This window comes from Xiphophorus maculatus, chromosome 13 (assembly GCF_002775205.1).
Source record: "Xiphophorus maculatus strain JP 163 A chromosome 13, X_maculatus-5.0-male, whole genome shotgun sequence".
Classification (NCBI taxonomy): Eukaryota; Metazoa; Chordata; class Actinopteri; order Cyprinodontiformes; family Poeciliidae; genus Xiphophorus; species Xiphophorus maculatus.
Window position 1 is genome coordinate 16,054,196 of NC_036455.1, and position 16,509 is coordinate 16,070,704.

Consider the following 16,509-nt stretch of genomic DNA (forward strand, 5'->3'; position numbering starts at 1 on the left):
AAGACAAAGTCTTATTTCAGACGAAAATAAAACAATACTATGAACATTGCTGTCTACCTAATATAATGGGCTTTTAAGTTTTCATGGATTTCCAAGGGATCCTGAATTAAGAAGACGGTAAATATTTATAGCTTGTAAATATTTGTCGCTACCAGTTAAAGCTAACGCTGCACAGCAAAGTTTGCAGCCTTCACTTCACTCTGGATCAGCTTCTTCAGCCTAAAGAAGAAGGTAAAGGAGCCTCCTGTGTTATTTCCATGGAATCACTTCTGTATTCAGCCTGAAAGAGAGTTTATGGGAACGAGAGAGCAGACCAGAGCCAGACAGCTGAGCTACTGATCCGCCTGTACACACTGCTGTAAACACTGTGCTGCTTCACAAGAAGCATGCAAAACTAATAAAGCGAAATAACACGGAGACCTTAAGGAACACGGCCATATTTTTCTAAAAGCAACAACTTTGAACCTGAACAGTCAGCTGAACTAGAACTCTGACACCAGAGCTGCTCTACTGTTAAGCTATGGGCTTGTTGTTCCTCAGGCTTCAGAAGCAAACAGCTTGAACCTTAAAATCCCTCGTTACTTGGTCTCTGACACTAACGACAATAAACACACGTAATGTACTTGAAAACAATGTAAAAACATTGTCCGTTAGAATGGATGAAAAATGTTTAGATACTTAAATGGCACATTTTTACAAGAAAAATGTCTAGCATAAGCTAAAGCTAATGTTAGCCACAAAGTTTAAAGAAAGTAAAACTCACCTTCGTATCTGTGTATAACTAGGCGAACATCTTAAAACCTTTCTCCAGCTTACTTGTCAGGGCTTCAGATCGATGTTCATCATTAATTGTTACCTTGGACAAGCCCTGCAAACACCCAGTGTAAAGAGCCTTTTTCAATAGATCGGAAAAGATTGAGCCGCTTTTCCCCAAACGCAAGCTGAGGTGCAAAGAGCCCATGGCGTAAACAGCTGACGAAGGAAGATATAAGCGCGAATAATTTGAAACATAGCCACCTCCAGAGAAGAGAGCTGGAAAAGTTTGTGACAGAGAAAAGAAAAATGGCCGCAGAGGTTAGTAATGAAAGTATCATACAGATACGAGAACCTTTTATATTTTTCTTAAATACAAGGACAAAGTCATATCATGAGGATAGTTGTACAATTGACAGACTAAAGATGGAACAAAGTGTAAAATTATGAGAAAAAAATTGTTTTAATGGGGAAAAAAAAGGCTTCAATACAGTTATTAAGAGCTGACATGACCAGCTCAGCAAGTCCGTGGTTATGTCATTGAACTAGATAAAGTCTTACTCTCCTTATTTGTAAGGAAGATAGTTACCACATCTTCACAAGATGCTCAGTATTTCTCATTGTAACGAAGTCGGTGTATAGTTCTTATAAAATTATGACTTTATTCTCGTATTAAAAACAAACAAAACTTATTGGTCTGACCCTGTTACTCCGCTGCGAGCAAGTAACTAGCGGTCAGAAAAGGGCCAGGAAATAGACGGCGACGCTTTACTTTTCATCTCTTCTGACAAGCTGAATTATAAGCAATATTGTTGCAAATTTTGCATCCAAAAACTTTGTAAGCTATATATTTTTTGGAAATTAAGCTGTCAAGTTACTACTGCTAACAGTTTTAAAAAGTTGATGCATGAGTGACTTACTATGCAGTCTTCCATGAGTGCGTGTTACTTCCCTCTGCCCAGCCACTTGGGCCAGCTCCTCTGGGGGAACCCCACGGCGTTCCCAGGCCAGCCGAAACATAGTCCCTCCAGCTTGTCTTGGGTTTTCCCCGGGGCCTCCTAACCAGATGCCCGAGCCACCTCCACTGGCTCCTCTCGACGTGAAGGAGCAGCGGCTCTACTCTTAGTCCCTCCCGGATGACTAAGGGAGAGTCCAGACGCCCTATGGAGAAAACTAATTTAGGTCACTTGTATCCATGACCTCTTTCTTTGACCCAAAGCTCACGACCATAGATGAGGGTAGAGCTTCGCTTTGTGACTCAGCTCTCTCTTCACCACGACAGACCGACACAGCGCCCGCTTCACTGCAGACGCTGCGCCAATCCATCTGTCGATCTCCTGCTTCATTTTTCCCTCTTTTGTGAACAAGATCCCCAGATACTGAAACTCCTCCACTTGCGCCAGGACATCCCACCCGACCAGGAGAAGGCACTCTACCATTTTCCGGCTCATTTATTTATGCATTTATTTATATAGCTATGAAGCAGGAGGCGTGGCTAATTGTAAAAATGTCTTTGATCCAAATCAATTAGGCGTGTAAAGATTTACCACAAATATCACCTTTAAATATAACATCCATAATGGAACAACTATGTTTGTTCTGTACTAAAGGGATACAAGTATATATTGGACAACTATTATTATCCGAGTCACTTTTCAGGAGAAATTAAACCGTATCTCTATATATAGAAATGGGGGTTTTGGGAAAGAAAATGACCACCATTATTTTGTTTCACTAGAATAATGTAGCATGTTTAGTTGTTTCCTCATCTACTGTTGAAGTCTGCAACTCCAGCACTCCAGAGCTTAAAATCAGGCCTCCATAAATTCTTATGTGGGTCTCTTGAAAGCTTCACAAAGTAGAACACATAACTTTTAAGACTAAATGTTGGCATTTGCATTGGGATTTTGCGCCACTCCCCTCCTTCCTGTCCCCCCTCCCCCACACTCTACCAGACATACACACACACACACGCACACACACACACCTTCTCAGTGTAGTCTGCAAAGGGCCCAGTCGTCATCCTGGATGGCAGTGCTCAGCGGGGGCTGCGGCACACAAACTAGGCCAACTATATAAAGTGGACGAATCTTCATTTTGAAACGGTTGCCATGGAGTATGTACAAGATGCTGCAGTGCAAGACTGGACACTTTGGAGCGTGTGTGTAATGTGTGTGACCATCTTGGGTTGTTTGAAGATGCAACTAAACAGTCTAAATGCATAAACGCATCAGAATCAGAGAGGTTGGGGGAGGATTTTTGATCTTAGAAAACCCAACCAGAAAATGCCATACCTGTCATGTTTCCTAAGTAACATTTATCAAAATGTGAGATTACTCCTAAAGAGCAAGCCGGCCCGTTCTTCAGCGCAGGTTCCAGTCTGACTTCTCCTGACAGCCAGACCTTTCACTAATCCCATTGATATTCACAAACGGACACGTACGGGAGTCAACTCGGCGTGTCGAATTCTCCTGTCCTTCGAGTGACAGGCAGGGGATCAATGAGGACGCACGCCTTTCCTGAAGTCCAGCTTTTCGTTAATGAACATACGGCTCGGCTTCAGAGCCACGGTTGAAACAAGGAGAGGCGCTCCGGCCGGCCCTACTCGTCCTCCTCGTGCCTCTGCAGTGGTTCACCTGTCAAAAATATTGACGGTGCTGACTTTAATGTCAGCCGTGGCAGCGCCGTGTGTGCAGATACATGGTGGCGAAATACCGACGGTTCAGGAAAAGAGTTCAGAGTGATTCTAACATTGATACTTACCTGAGATTTTACTGTTTTATTTTTTTATTTTTTATGGAACCTCCTACTACTAAATAAGGAGGCAAATTAGACCTGATTAGTGCTTTTGGGGTTATTGATGTTTTAATCTGAATCGAGAGAGTTTTTCACTGATTTATTGTTTATTGTTTTTAATTTATCATAGCCTAGTAAAAACCAAATCCATGATCTAATCTTTGTTTTGTACAGAGGCCGTTGGGAAACGATTGCTTCCTGGAGGCATGGACTCTGTTGAAGTTGTAAACAATTGAATCTGATTTTATCCAATCGCTAACATTTGGCTGTGTTGTAAGTATGTAATATGCTAGCTTGATGAAGCTTACCAAAAATTGTGTGCACTTTAAATGGTCGCGGTAGGGGACCGTCCCCCACCGCGAAGAAAAAACTTCCTCTTAGTCCGACCTTAATTGCTCAATATTTGAAACAGTCGGTCATTCAACACCGATTGAATGACTTTCTTCACTTCCTCTGCTGCCGTTGCTGAACTTCAATCCTATCTGGGCAGACTACAATTCTAAAATGGCTCAGAAAATTAATGTCGTTGTTTGCACACTTCTCAAACAGGAGTGGTGTGGCAGTGTGCCAGATATTTAAAACAAAAGAACTAATCAATAATCATCGGCATCGACTGACATGAAGTGCCTATGTCATATGTTATAGACACTATAACATATGATGCTATATGTCATAGCATGATATAACATATATCGTGCTATATATGTTTTATCATATATGGCATGATATATGCTGGTCTACCCTAGTTGAAGGGCTACACCAAAGAGCAGAGAGAGGAGAAATGTTCGTACTATCTCTTCCATCAATTCTTACGGACAATGATCACATCCCGTACTCCGTCTTTGCCCTCTGGACATTCGACCAGAAAGTAGTTTAGCAAAAGCAAATTAGATGGATTAGCAGCATTTACCAACAACTTACATTGTCTTCAATGATTAAATATTCTCTGTGCTGTCAGGATATTGAGCTGTTAGCATGTCATGATTGTCATACAGCAACAGTCTTTAGTCAGAGGCTGACTGCTACCCAACATCCATTCCCACCTACATCACCAAACGACCACTCGACGACTCTTTGATAAATACTCTCCAAAAACTACAAACTTTAAAAATTCCAGCGCCCTACTTCTTCCCCTCCTCCCACACAGCCCCGTCTCGTCGTTCCTCTGCTGTTCTTGTTAGCGCCGCTCTGTTCGTTCACCTCTCATTAGCTTCTCCTCTGCTGACTGGAGGCACCTGTCCTCCGGTCCCACAGCGGATATCTCACCCTCTGTTTAAATCAATTTCTATGTTAAATAGCTGCTGGGAGGGACAGGAGGGAAAGGGAAGGTGGGTGGAGGGGGTTGCTTCGGTTAGGGTGAGGCATTACACCCAACCACAACTCTTTCACACCTCTGACCCTCCAGGGTGATCCACGGTCCCCGTCGGCTTTGCTCTGGCTGCCACTGCCCCTCCGCCCCATCTCCCCCTCTCTCCCTCTCTGCTGGTTCAGCCTTTTATCTCTCTGCGTTCTCCCCTTTGGCTTTTCTCTTTCATTTCATTCCCCTCTCCATCTTTCCTCTTTTTTTTAATTCTGTATTTTGACTTCCATTCCCCCAGTGTGACCCAGGGCATGTTCTCATTTCAGATTAGAGCTCTAAAAAGGCTTGTGACAAGGTGGTGTGTGTGCATTTGTTTGTGTGTGTGGGTGCGCTCGTCTGTGTGTTTGGCCCTTTAGCTAGGAGCTGATGTATTACTTCAAATGTAGTCTCTGTGTTATAAAACCTGTTCCTGCAAAACCATGGGATCTTAATGGAAGTCTATTTTTTTCTTTTTCTTTTAAGATGTAAGGACACAAAGTATCTGCTGTCATTAACTGTCATTTAGATGGTTGAACTAAGATATTATAGTGCAAAAACAGAAAACCAGGGTGACCTCAGATAACATTAAGGGTTCACTGTGGCAGAATTAGGTGTGAGCATAAATGTCACCGATATCTTAGTGTTGTGCTTTATAAAGAGGAGGTGAAAACCAGTGCAGTCATGGTTAAGATGTTTGCTTTCTGCATATTAAACAGTCTATTTATCAGCATTTTATTTTTATTTGACTGAGGCTACAGGCAGCTATACAGTGGAGTAGTTGTTGCTTTGCAGCAAGAAAGTCTTGAGTTTGAATCCTGCCCAGGGGACTGAGTTGGGAGGTACTCCAGCTTCCTCCCGCAGTCCAAAAACATGATTGTTTGGTTAACTGGTCTAGATTGTCTTTGTGGACGGTTGTTTGTCCAGTGTCTGTTTAGCTGTTTCCATTTGAAATGTAGGCAAAACTTTGTGAATATTCTGCTAATGTCAAAAAACACAATTTCGAAATTGTGGTGTTTCCGTTAATTAAACGTAATTAAAATCGCATGTGAATAAGTTTGTTTACCTATTTTATTAAAAACATGCAGCGCCGTCGTCCTCCTACCACTTCCTGTCATCTTCATCTTTTGTTGTTTTTTTTTCCCCCAGTGGCAACATCCTGTTGTTGATCACGACTTGTGTGTTGCGACATAAACCGATTTCAATATGGTCAAAAAAGAAAAAGAAAACATTATCTTTGGTCCTGAATTTTCTATCAAAGAACAAGACCTTTTTTTTTTTAATTGCTGTGTTTCCATTAAGCAAATATCAAATTGATGGTAATTATGTAGTCTGTGGAAACACAGCTTGTGTTGCTCTGCGATAAACTGATGACCTGTATAGGGTATACCCTAGCTTTTGTCCAACCACTGCTGAAGATAATCATCAACCCCATATCTAAAGTACTCTAAATGGCTCGGGAAACTGGAATACCTGGGAGCAATGCCAGTTGACTTGGTATTAGCTAGCATCTGTAAAGCAGCTTATATAGGAGCTACATCCATTTCGTTTGTGATGAATAAAGAAGACTGTAGATGTTAGCTTCTGTGGTAGTGTGGTAAAATCCAGCTCCTTGTTCTATGGTGTTTGCTTTGTCCACTGGGTCTGGTCTCTCGGCTCCTGGGAAACGATTCCTCCCTCGAAGCATGGACTGTGTTGAAGTTTTAAATTTCACCCAATCTCTAATGTTTGGCCGTGTTGTATGTTGTGTGCCAGTACAACATTATGAAGTTTACTGGAAATTGCCTGCGCTTTAAACAACCAAACCAGTCGGCTGTCAATAGCAGCCGTATAGGAGTAGTAAAGAGGTATGTGTTATCAAGCGAAGCTGCATAGGAAGGCTTCTTCTGTGGTAGAGCTAGGACGCTTTCCACTCCGTGTATTAATGCATAATAAGATAGGGGTGAATATTTATACAATCAATTATATGTTTTTTAAATTATTTTAATTCATATTCATTATTTTTTAGAAATTAGCTGTCTTTGTCAAAAAAGTTTTGTCATAAAAAGTCAAATTTAGGTCATCCTGACTGATTTGCAGCGTCAATAAAAGGGTAAAATATCAAAAAGGATTAGTACTTTTAAACAATACTGTATGTTAATTATAACTTAAAGTTGCCACTTCATATTTTTATATATCTTTTTTTCTTGTTGTAGTCACATTTCATGCACACTGTAGCAGCAAATTAGTCAACCCATAAATGCCAAAAAACTTTACACACAATTGAATAATCTGTCCCCGACTCTCATGAGTCCATATCAACATTCTGTTGTCCGGTCACTATCCTAACATCATATGAGTAAGTCAGGAAAATAAAGTTATCAAAATTTATTTTTTGGGGCGTGCCGTGGTGGCGTAGTGGTTAGCGCGACCCATATTTGGAGGCCTTGAGTCCTCGCGGTAGCCGTCGCGGGTTTGACTCCCGGACCCTACGACATTTGCCGCATGTCTTCCCCCCTCTTCTTCCCCGTTTCCTGTCAGCCTACTATCATATAAGGGACACTAGAGCCCACTAAAAAAGACCCCCTGGAGGGGTAAAAAAAATAAATTATTTTCTGACATTTTTGTGATAAATAATGTTTAATCAAATAATTTGAGGACAAATAAAGGCACTTTGTACTGACTTTAATGGCTTAGCTGGAAACTATGAAATTCAGAGGTGTTACATGTACGACACACAGTTAAACTTGAAGACTGTAAAAGCTGTGGTATTAATAGGCTGGTGGATGTTGGGTAATGTATGTCTTCTGCAGTCAGATTCTGCTCATAGAGTCCGGTATAAACTGTTAGCCTGCGTTATAATGAGAGAAAAAAGGCCCTTTAAACTGCTGCAGAAATCAGTATTTTTCCTCCGTTTATAGATGCTGACAGCCCCTCAAGCTTTCTCTTGTAAAGAGTAGTCTAGTAACTATGCTGTGCCATTGCAACTTGATGTAATTACAGCCTTGTTGCAGATTAGCACATACACAATGCAAATTACCCATTAATCGGCCAAGTATACGCGTGTGTGTCAGCGTCTTTGTGCATGCATGGCATTGTGGATTGTAGCTGCAACTTCAGTGCAGCGTCGGATTCCAGTTGGAGCAGCGCATCTGATGAGATAAGAGATTAATGACTCTGCCTTAATCTCCATATAAAGGAAATGAGCCTGCTTGCAGATAAGACCATCACCTAAAGATTAATGAAACGGTGAGGAAACTCTGGTGTTACCCCGCTATAAAAACACACACAATGCAGTACAGTGACAGGATATGATGGATGATGACAAGGACTAAGAGATACCCTCACTTGATCATTTAGCATTTACATGTACAGTGTGTTTATTGGCCGTCATGCCTCATGGGGGGAATTTATTATAAACCGCTGTAGCTCAGCTAAACTTGTGCCCTCACACCTCGTCTCGCGCACAGCACTGGATTCGAATGCTTAATATTCACAAGCTGAGCAGGCACAAACAGTCGCAGCTTTAATTTAAACCCAGGCCTCTTTATCTGCGCGCCCGCGTCGTCGAGGAGATGTGTGTCGCGTAACGTTGGCGTAGAGCCCGTTCCGTGATCAACGATGCTGTAAATGAGTGGCGGGGGAAGACAAAGGATCATGAAGCTTTACAGCACACTCTGCCTCCTGGTACATGCTGTTAAAATGTAATATATTGGATGAGTTCCATAACAAACTGTGAGTATTGCAAGGCGCTGCAGAGTTCCCACAAGCTCGGTTTGTTTTATTCTTGAAATTAGCACCAAGATCAGCTAAATGCACTGCTAAATAATAGCCAGAATTTCATAGGCTTAGCATAAAGGGCTCTGATATTAATGGCAGCATTGAGCACAAAGTAGTATGAAATTGTAGGCCTTTCAAGTTAACAAATTTTGCTGGACTATAAATTCTCTCAGTAGTTATGTTGTTTTGAGGCGATTTTCAAGTACTACATTGATAATGGCATAATTCAGTTTGCGTTTTATTTAAATGGGACAGTGCATATTAAGGAAAGTACAATATTGTAAATATGCTGAATTTAGCAGATTGCGTTGTAGACAAAATTACCTTTCAAAAAGGAAAGGAATTATTCAGAGAAGACAATGAATGGATGGCAGGTCTGGGGGAGCTGCAGAGATCCAAAGCTCAATTTCATTCTGGCCAACGTTGAAAGAGACGTATCATTCCCATTGTGACACATTGTGGTGGACAAGAATAGGGAAACTGGTGAGAGGTGATGGTCAAATAACAGAAGCCAATGCTTTTGAAGGCAACACGCTACATGCTGCAGGAAACCTGAAACTTGAAAATGGACAAAAGTTCCTCGTCCAACACGACATCGGTAAAAAACATACATTCAGAGATACAATAGAATGCTTTATAAATCAGAGCACATTCATGAATTTGGGCGCCAAGTCAAAGACTTAAAGAGTTAAATATCGATTGGCAAGAGTTGAAGTGTAATTTTCACATATGCTTTTCATCAAATCTGTCTGGGCTATTTTGCAATTGGAATAGGCAGAAATTTAAACTTCTAAGGTTTGCAGCTTTTAGGGCCTGGGAGCGGGGTTGTGCTTATCCAGTGATCATCAGGAGAGAGGCAAGGTACACCCTGTACATGTTACCATTCCATAAACCACAGAATAAACAAAACTCTTAAAGGCAATTAAAGGAGACCAATCAACCTAACATCCTCTGTTTTTGGACTGTTGGACGTAAAGAAACCCAATAATGAAACGGGGGATGAAAGACTGGCTGAGACCTGAACCTAGGACCTTCTTGCATCAAAGCAATGTTGCCAGCAATTGCATCACCATGCATCCCTCTAAGTTCCACAAAGTGTCAGTGGCTCAAAGGGAAACAAAAGTACCCCGCACTTAACAAGCCATCAATTTTCCTTCTACTTCACAGTAAGAAGTACTTTATGTTGTCCTATCGCATGTGCTCCCAGAAAGGGTAATTCCATTGTTTTCTCCAACAAAGCCTCTGCAAAGAGTATAAAGAAGCAGCTCACTGCAGTTCCTCCTCTGGCTTGACAGCAGGGGCCACGCCTGCAGAGAAGAGGAGAGGTAGCAGTGAGGGGATCGGTGAGGCATTGTTGAGGTAATGGAATGCAACCTGCTCGGTATGCGCTAAAAATGTGACCACAGCCGTGCCAGGCAAAAAATAAATCTGTGTGATTCCTTGGAGAAAAGGCTGGAGTCAGCCACTTGTTTTCCCACTTCTATCCTTTTCATAAACCATCAACAGCCTGCTGGCTTTTGTTTTCTTCCTTCAGACCTGTCAGGCATAATAGTCACATCTGCTCCCCTCCGCCCCTATCTCCTTCAATTCATGGGGACACAGTTGGCAAAGCTGCCAGCTGCTGGCCAGAAATGTAAGAGTACGTACAGTTTGTACGCAGCGGTAGTCTATTGTGTGCGCGTGTGTGTTGTGTGCCTGCGAGTGTCGATGGCGACTGGTTAACCGGTGCTTGTCACATGGGACGTCATTAGGCCTAGTGTGGCAGAAACCGGGATGAAGATGGAAGCTTGGGGAGAGACGGAAATTTCAGGCAATTCCGAGGAGAAGCTTGTGCTTTCAGAGTGAGGGGTTGATTATGAGAGTGGAAGTTTAGGTAGTTTAGTTTTCCTTCCCTTGCTCTGTTCTGCTCTCACACCCACACAGCCTTGCTATTGCTCTAGCAACAGATTGTGGGCTCCTAACTACGTTCCACAGCTCACATCTTTGTCGGAGCAAAATGCCAGTTTGGGCCGATTGGCTGCACCTAAAGAAGACTGGAACTTAATGTTCCCTGCTAATTATATAGAGCAACAATAACAAGTACGGAAAAAACTGGAATAGAATATGAAAGTTTCATCATAATCCCCCCCAACTTCAAATTCATCTGGTCGTAAACAGGTATTTTAATTTAGTACAACTCCATGCCGAAATTTAGAATACAAAAATAACAAATGAAATGTGACATTCTAATCTTAAATGTCATATTTTAGTTGTAAATGAAAAACATAAACAAAATGAACAAAGATAAAGGCTAAATGCTAAAAACATCAATCTTTGTTTAATGGTCTGTAAAATGTGTTTCATTTTGTGAACTGCTACTGAAAAAGCCCTTAACGTTTACCATTCCTTAACTGCGGTCAGGGGCCACATGAAATTACTCCTAGGGTCACAAATGGTTCCCGGGCCACACTTTGGACATGCCTGCCTGAGGGTCTTAACTTTGTTTCTTGCAGAAGTGAATAAGGGATCTGTTGGGATCTTCAGGGTGTGAGGAGTTCACAGCTAAGTGGCAAAGGGCTGGGATGTGATGGTTCTCCATAGGAAAAAGATGAATAACCCCTGTAGATACAGGGTCAGTCTCAGTTGCAACTGGAGCAGTTAAAATACCTTTGCAACCAGTTCCTGAGGGGAGAGTAGGATGGAGGTCCATCTGACCAGGTCAGATGGAGACCTGGTCTGGAGTACTTGAGGCACTGCTACTGTCTGTCATGGTGAAAGAAAGGCACAAGTCAAAACGTGAAGCAGTTGAGTTACTGGTCTGTCTATGATCCAACCCTCAGTTATGGCCGTATGTGTGTCATAACAAAAAAATAAGACCCTGGATACAGCACTCCTTCATTTTCTCTTGAGCACAGGTCTGAGCAGATGTTCTGCAACGTTTAGATGTGTCCCCGTTCCAACACACCTGGAGGTTTTCTAGGCATGTCTCACTGAGAAGAGACAAAGACTGGTTGGTTGGTTGGCAATCATCGGATTGACCAATACCCTGACCAATTGGAAAAGTGTGTTCAGCTCTAATAAAGTGTAAATAAGACAATGGTAAATTTGTTCTATTTGGGAATGTCTTTTGAGGTTTTTGTTGACCTTTCTGAAGTGTTCCCAAAGTCCTGACCTCATCTACGGATAAAAAAGTAGAGCACAGGACCAGAATACCAGACATTTTAAAAGAACTCTACCAGTTCTGCCAACAAAAGTCATCAAATAGCCACCAGAAATATCCTCGAAAGATGTTGGGGGCAACCAAATTGGAGCTGAACAATAGCTCTATTTGTAAAATCCAGACATTTTCACACTTTGCTTCTCCATACAGTTGCATGTCTCTGTCTAAGGCAGAGCGCAACCTGGACAGATCCATCACAGGACAAACAGACAGATGAGACAATGCACCTTCACTTACAACAACTTATAATCACCGGTTTATCCAGAGTGGATGCATTTAGCGGAAGACCTTGAGACAACACATGCAGTTATGGGAAGAATATGAATATTCCAGATATTAAGTCTTTGCACTGCTGACATTCCTACTACCAACCTTACTACAGTTGGTGCTAAACCCCAAACCATGACACGGCTATTGTTCTGTTGTTTTTCTGTTTCCTGAAGATGCGTTGGTCTGTGTCTCATCATCCTATTTGTTTCAGGAGAAGCTGATGGACAATGCAGTGAAATGAGCAATAGAGGTTAAATTCATATACTTAAATCCCTCAAATAAATTTGTTTCATGCGTTCTTTTTTTTTATTCCTGACTCACTAGAGATCGGTTTCTGTTTTTTTGTAAAATAGCACAAATAAAAAAAAAGGGTGTGTTCTTGAGTGGTCCAAACAGTTGATGGAGAGGTGATGGTTGACAGATGTTTGATGAGAAATGTCCCAACTGTCAAGTTTGGGATGATTGAGTAAGTGCTCGGTCCATGTCAGCATCGTCAGAACTACAGATCAATACTGTAGAAGCTGTCTGAAGTCAGCTATTATTTACAACGTTACTGTCATACAGAGCCTGGAAGAAGCTTTCATCCCGGTTGAGCATTTTTTCCTTCTTTGTCACGTCACAACTACGAATCGCAGTGTTTTCTGTTGGATTTTTATTTGGTAGACCAACACCTCAAAGATTTGGACGCAGCAAATGTGAAAGAAGGTTCTCTGGTCGGATGAGATGAAAAGTATTGCATTATGTGGTGACGTGCGTTTGATTAGCAAGGACGAGGAAGTCCGTTTGAGATTATGGAAAGAAGGACAGAACTACAAAGAGGGAAATGCTGAAAGAGAAACCTTTGAGGCTCCAAAATTTGGTGTTTCTGCTGGAAATTGAAAGAAAATGTTTTTTCCTTAATTAAAAACACACCACCCCGTCATCCTAATACCTTCTTCGTCTTTCCACCATGATCAACGACCGGATCCGTAACATCTTGTTGTTGATCATGTGACACGAACAAAGGATTTCCATTGTAGTTTTCAAAAAATACCAGTTTTGATACATCCATTAAGTAACTCCTCCTAGCACCACAACCTTTTATCATAAAAGGTAACGTTTTTTGGTTTTTTTTTCAAAATTAGTGTTCCCATTAAGCAAATTTCTTTTTGTAACTCCAATATGCTCAATTATGTGGCCAATGGAAAATTAGCCAATGAGCTGAAACAGGTTCCGTTTTCAAACTGAACTTCTGATTTGACACGAGCACTCGCATGACAACAAATTAGCAAAATTAAAAATTCCTCTTTTTCTTCTTGTACAAAACAATGTTACTTGCTTCAAAAAGCCACTTTAGGTGGAAAAATGCCTTCTGTGGAAGAAAAAAAAAACCAACTGAAGCTATTCTCTGAAAGGTGGAAACACCAGCCAGATTTAATAAGGTAAGACACCTTGTATTGAATGAATTATTTCTGCTTCGCTGCACCAAAACCTTTTCAGCAGCAAACCCTTCCTACAGTACTGGACTAGAAAAGAGAACGGGGCCATACAAGCAAAGATGAGGAGGTGGGATAAAAAAAAACAACCCCCCCTGCTCTATATGTATATAAAAAAGCCATGTATTTAAAAGAGAGACAGTGTGAGTTTGTCCTCTTTGTAGAGTGTAAGAAAGCACGCTCAGCTCCGCAAAGCTTCCCTGCTCTTCCGCCTCCCTCTCTTATTGCCTTGGAATCGGCGGTATTCAGACTTGGGGACCGTAGCAAGCTCCGAGGCCCGTCTTTCATCCCTTGCACATAAGAAGGAACGAGGCTTTCTATTATAGTGGCACAGCTTAGAAGAATATTACTTAAGCCCACGCACACAGACAATGCCTGACCATAAATAAATAATACCCATTTCACCAAGCAGTGCAGCGTTAAGAAGTACAAGAGAAAGACATTGAGAACCGGGGAAAGAAGGGAGGATTGGAAGTGGGGGGCGGAGAGGCGGGGAATCAGGCTTCAGAAGACAGATGTATGAAAGGGAGAAGACATTGAGAGGAAATTAAAAGCCAGGGCCAAAGACAACTTAATGGCACGCTATTTACTTTTCTTTTTTTACCCCCATCTGATCTTCCATTTCTCAACAAACCTTCCTCCTCGCGTCCATCTGTATTTTCCCTCCGTTTGGCTGCGCGTTTGTCCAAACTCTCACGAGTCTGAGCTTATTGTCCACTGCTGAAATGGAGCAAACATTCCATTATGTTTGTCATTATAATTGGGCATTGTTTTGGGACGCTTACGCTAATTAAGTGCTTAATAATTAATGTGCCTGGAAGTTTGCGCCTCTGCTCAACTTTGCATTCAGAGATTCCTGCCGGGCTGGAGGAAAGCTGGTGGAAAAATCAATTGTTTACAACTCCTGTAAAAGCCTGTGGAGGAAATGTCAACGCAGCCATCTGGAGCTGGAATACATTAGGGGCCTGTTAGGAAAACGTAACTTGCTAAAAAGCTTTTCACCAGAACTTTCTGGATTCGTTTGCTCTCTAAAGTTCTCTAAGTGGAATATCTTTTTAATAACAATATGTAGTTAAGGAAATATGTTACTGTGTACAAGAAAGCCAGGCATGGGCTGGTATGAAATTATGCCAGGATGATAATCTTAGGTAAAAATATCACAGTATTACAACTACAGCTCTAAAATGTATTAATTAGCATCAGATTAAATAGCGTAACAGTCTTTTTAAAATCACTTTAGGAGTTTTTATTGTGTTTTAGATTCTGTGGTGGTATTTGACATAAATTAATCATATTCATCCAGACACGACAAAAATCACAAGTATGAATGCACGTTTATGAAATGCATGTTCAGCTAAAGAGCTATGGAGTCACTTGGTACTTTCACCTCTAACTAAACATCAATCAAATACACAATCCAACAACTCCTAAACACTGATGCAGACAAGTTGTGACCTGTATAATGTGCCTCAGTAACATGGTGATAATTGTTTCACCAATCCCAGATGGTGAAACGAGGAAACTCATTCAGTTCAAGACAGCATAAACTTTACCTTGAATTTAGCTAGATGTGCGATAATCTTCGCCTCCTCTGGAAGCCACAAGTTGCACCCTGTCTCCTTACCGTAGCCAACGTATTCCCATAAAGTGGACTTTGTTCTTTTAGATGGGGGCTTACAGGGGACAGAGATAGGAGCTATGGAGGTGGTTGCACTTTATCTCTGACCAGACAAAAAAAACAAAAAACCCCCGCTTATGCTGCAGGAACAGTATGGTGGAAAATGTTAGTGGTTTTGAATCCGTGACTTTTTCACATCGTGGTATACCTTGAAACTGGAACCGGCCCGTGACTACAGGCAGCAAAAGCCAACTCATAGAGAAAATGCCTTTGTCTTTATAGAAAATAGTTTCCCCTATGTTAAGGAGAAGGAACAAATTCCCAAAGAATCTTCCTATAGGGCTTTGGGAGACATGGCCGACCTCAAGGTGAGAGGTGAGATTCAACCTTAATGGATCACAAGTCTATCACAAACTATTAGGGCAATGAAAGTGAAAAATCAGAACAGTGATCTGAACCATAACCAGGGGGTCCACTGCATTTTTTCAGCTTGTTGGGGTTGTCTGTCTTTATTTTTATGTTGTTTACAGTTTGGCAAATAATTGCAGTAGTTTGTGAAGTTTGCAGCACAACATAACAGAAAAGCTAAGAATCACTATCTGCTGTGTGCAAACCTTGGTCAGAAGTCAATAAACCAAGGATATATAGTCAACACAACCCATTTCTTTACTTTGTAATCAATTCATGACCAAGACTTTTAATCTTTTGTAAGATTGATAGCAAATCTATGTTAATCACTTTTAAAATGTAATTCTAATCGTCTTAACACCCCTCACCTCGGTGTTTCCTGTCACTTATTTGGGTCATGACAACCACGATGTTGATTCTTGTTCAGATTCTCCTGCACTCTGTGAACTGGAGTAGCAGCACTTTTATTTCTTCTCTTGTTCTTTCACCAGAATCTTAAATCTTAACCTGATCAATAGAAACTTGATGGATCTTGTGTGTCCTCAGTTGCCTCGGTTAAAGGTAAACAGAGGGAAAGTAACTGGAAAGTTTAAGACCCTGCTATTGGAAAAAAAGGGCCTGCTGTAACAGTGAATTTCATGCACCACCAACAAGGCCTGCTGTTTAATCAATATGCTGTGCAGGTTGGACTTACAGCACTTAAAACTTGTATTGATCCATGTGCCTTTTTGGCTTCCATAATTCACTATGACCCTAGACAGCCATAGGGTCTGTGCAGTAAGCAAGGTTGGACACCGAAGGCAAGAAAAAAAAAATCTGGATTTGGTACAAATTTAACAGCTAAGAAAACAAAGTATGGGTTTAGTGTTTGTCTATATTTTATCCCAACTCGGAT